At 34.6% G+C, this 3,750-nt stretch overlaps 1 long non-coding RNA gene across 1 annotated transcript in view; it reads left to right on the top strand.

Moving 5' to 3' along the window:
* Nucleotides 1-1,755: 1,755 nt before the first annotated feature.
* LOC106869263 (uncharacterized) overlaps nt 1,756-3,750 on the top strand; it is a 10,202-nt gene continuing 8,207 nt past the window's right edge. The window contains exons 1-2 of the long non-coding RNA XR_001409387.2: nt 1,756-1,838; nt 3,230-3,296. This is a non-coding gene — a long non-coding RNA (uncharacterized LOC106869263). The remainder of the gene's footprint in view (nt 1,839-3,229; nt 3,297-3,750) is intronic.

Here is a 3,750-nt window from a genome sequence, read left to right as displayed (position 1 = left end):
TGCATAAATCGTAATTTTTAAAAGAGCAATGAAATCTAGGTGAATGGAATTTTAGGGTTAGTAGCCCACACTCTTAACCACTACACCATAGGCCCATGGGCAATTATGGAGTGAATTTTAGGGCTTATAAATGTAATATTTTCCTATCCTACCTTAATACCAGTTCCCATATGCTATTCATATCTACACTCAGTGTGCTTACTGCTTTCACATGAAAGAATTTGAAATGGTGAAGACACGCGAGATTAAGAAGTTTATGAAACTCAAAGGTCAGAGAATGAAGACTGAAGTCCGTCACCCACCCATGAAAGCAGTAATTAATGTAAGTAGCTGATATCTAGAAAGTTTTGAAGAAGCAATACTACTCAAAAGTCTCAACTTTGCGACAACCATCAAGCACATTCCATACTTGGATATAATAGCCCCTATTGAAAAGATAGCCGTAAAGATACCAAAAGCTCAGGAAGATGAACTAAGGGGGAAAGTGAGACAAGTACTGGAAGAAGCGAAACTTCCCAAACCAAACATCACTAAGGAAGAAAAGTTTGCTATCAAATGACTACAGAGTGACAAATCCGTCATAATACTTCTGGTGGACAAGGGAAATGCTACAGTGGTGATGAACTAGTCTGACTACTCGGAAAAACTGGCAAGTCTTATAAGTGATGGTAGCTACAGCAAAGTAAAGAAAGACCCAACTCTGAAAACAGAGAGGAAGTTGTCACAGATCTTGATCAAGAACAAGGATCACTTTATATTAATGAAGTACAGACAACTGACTCAACACTACAGTAAACTACCACACATGTATGGTCTACCTAAGATTCACAAGGATGGTATTCCATTAAAACCTATTGTAAACTGTCGAGGTTCAGCATGTCATCCACTGAGCTGCTTCCTTGTGGATATAATCAGTCCATTAGCAGGAAAGTCAACATCATACTTAAAGAATTCCACCCACTTCACAGTTCAAACTAGAATTTTAGCTGCATACTAAACTGAACACTCCTATTATTTACAGGCAAATTATTATTATTATCTCTTTATCACAGGTTTTGTTGGAGCTTCTGGAGTCTTGCATGTGTAGCAGGCTTACTATCTGCAGTTTATTATTATTATTATTATTATTATTATTATTATTATTATCATTATTATTATTATTCAATAGTCTTATTTTTATCACGTGCTTTCACTGCACTACCAAGCACAGCTCTGTGTGCCTTGGGTATGGGTTGTGGTTTGTTGTGGTGCTCTTATTTTCATTGTATTGAAAGTGTTTTATGTAGGATGTGTGCAGTGCCTAGTAGTTCTATTTTCTGTATGTTATATATACTTGTAAGTCCTGGTGTTTTTGTTATGTATTTGTCTGAATGTTTTTTTTTATCATTACCTAATGCGCCCACTATGATAGGAATTGTTTCTGTTTTTAGGGTCCACATTTGAGTTACCACTATTTCTAGATCTTTGTATTTTGAAAGTTTCCCTGTTTCTTTTAGAGAAACGTTGTCATCTGTTGGTATTGATACATCAATTAAAAAGCATTTTTTTCTTGGTGATCTCTGACAACTTTATCTGGCCTATTAGTCTTGAGTTCTCTGTCTGTGTGTATTGGCATATCTCAGAGTATGGTTGCTTTTTCATTTTCTGTGACCCTTTCTGGGGTGTGCCTATACCATCTTTTTTCTGTTGTTATTCCATAGTGTTGGCATGGTATCCAGAGTATATAGGTCCCAACTCATTATTATTATTACTCTATTATAGGGGCTATGAAACAATCTTGAAGTGTGCATTTGAACATTCCTGTCCTGTGAAAAAGCAATTGAATTTAGCGCCTTGCAGTAAGTGATATTACACAGTTCTTAACAATTTTTGAGGCATTCTCCTCCTAGACATTTTGTAGTGTTGTACTTACATTTTGTAAGTGTTGTACAGTGTAATTACTTGACTTTTCATGATTAGAGCTATCCATCAATATCCAATCAGCCCTGGTGTTAAATATTCAAAGGATTTGAAACTGACACTGCAAGCAAAATATCACTTTTGAATGGCATGGATATAGTACTATAGAGTGGCATGAATATAACTGTTGAAGCCCAGAAGGCTCTACAATCTGTTTAGCAGGACACAAATGTGTGCCATGTTACTTTGAGTTCTACTGATAATGTGCCATGTTACTTTGAGTTCTACTGATAATGTGCCATGTTACTTTGAGTTTTACTGGTAATTAATTTATTACAACCTGTTCTATGGTTGCTATATCTGCTGGTAACTAAACTGGCACCCTCTCCAGATTAACCTGGGGAGAAGAATTATTAGGAAACCAGCAGGGCAAAAAATAAGGCCTGTTAAATAAACAGATGTAACCAAGTGCACTTTAAGATCATTTTGAAAATAACGGTCTCCTAGTTCTTATGAAGACATATGTCTAAGAGAGTAAGGAATAAGGTTTCTTTGTTATGAGACAGTGACTTATCTGCACTACCATGCTGTCCTCTTATGGTTAAGCTCAGAAATTCAAATGGTGTAGACTTAGAGATAAATAAAGTGTAGTTTTAGCTTTTAATCAGTTTCCAACATCATGGATTTTTGGTAGTTTCTTGAAACTGGAAGCGGTACCATTTGTCTTGGGTCACCCTTGCAACTAAATTTGTCTCCTTCATGGCAGAGATAGTTATATTTGGAAATTTATGCTTCCAACACTACTTTAAAGCTTCACTATGCAGGTATCCCTTGCAGTGTGGATCATGAATTTTAGCTGAGCAGGATGGTTACCATTGTGGTGGTTAGAATTTCCTGCATGTCTGTGACAATAAATACAACTGCTTCTTTAGTTTTTAACTTGCAAGGGCACACAGTAGGTGTAGCATAGGTGTTCTCTGTTGCTAATGCTTAATAAGTGATATGTAATCAAAAGATCCACATTTGAGAGAGAAGATGGATTGAGATATGCAGTCATCAAAATAAGCATGATTAATGAAGATGGTCGTCCTTGAATTTGATGGACAGCCATAACATTAGTGTGCATAATTTAGTTGGACAGGTTTGAAAAACAGAAATCTTCCATGTGTCTTACCTGTCTGCTACTGTATGCAAATGCTAGTATGCCTAGGTGTGTATAAACACTTAAAATCTTCTTTTATTAATATGTTTTGTGTATATTATTTCTCCTCTATTAGAAAGTTTTGTTACCTCTTTATATAATCCATATCTTCCTAACTTATCATGCCAGGTTGTGAGTATGCATGCAGCAGTGAGATAGACAGAACAATGCAAGCGACTCTGGAGAACAAATGCACGTAAGTTACAAATATTCATTAAATATTATTGACTTTTTTCAGTTATTTCATTGACAAAATCATCATCATTATCATCATATATATCTATAAATCTCATCATTAGTTAAATTTTTAGATTAATAGGTAACTAAATTGATCAACTAAAAGTAGACAAATTTCTCGCCCTACTTCTGAGTCCTAATTTTTGGAAATTATTATAATTGTTGTTGTTATTGAATCAGCAATACATACCTTTGAATTACTCATAAGTTTATTTATCTGTTTTAAATGTCTGTGTTCAAAAATTTTCATTCTGTACCATAATCCCTTGCCATATTGCAGTTCACCTATTGCAGTTTATTATTTAAGCTTATGCCAATTTCTGTATGGTGTTGTTTTGCATTTATGATAAATTAAATATATACAAATTATAAAAATAATTTTTAAAAATATACAGTACAGTACTGTTTCTACT

Source organism: Octopus bimaculoides, chromosome 13, assembly GCF_001194135.2.
Source record: "Octopus bimaculoides isolate UCB-OBI-ISO-001 chromosome 13, ASM119413v2, whole genome shotgun sequence".
In the NCBI taxonomy this organism is placed as follows: domain Eukaryota; kingdom Metazoa; phylum Mollusca; class Cephalopoda; order Octopoda; family Octopodidae; genus Octopus; species Octopus bimaculoides.
Note: the sequence above shows the minus strand (reverse complement) of the source record. Positions and strands in the feature narration are given on the sequence as shown.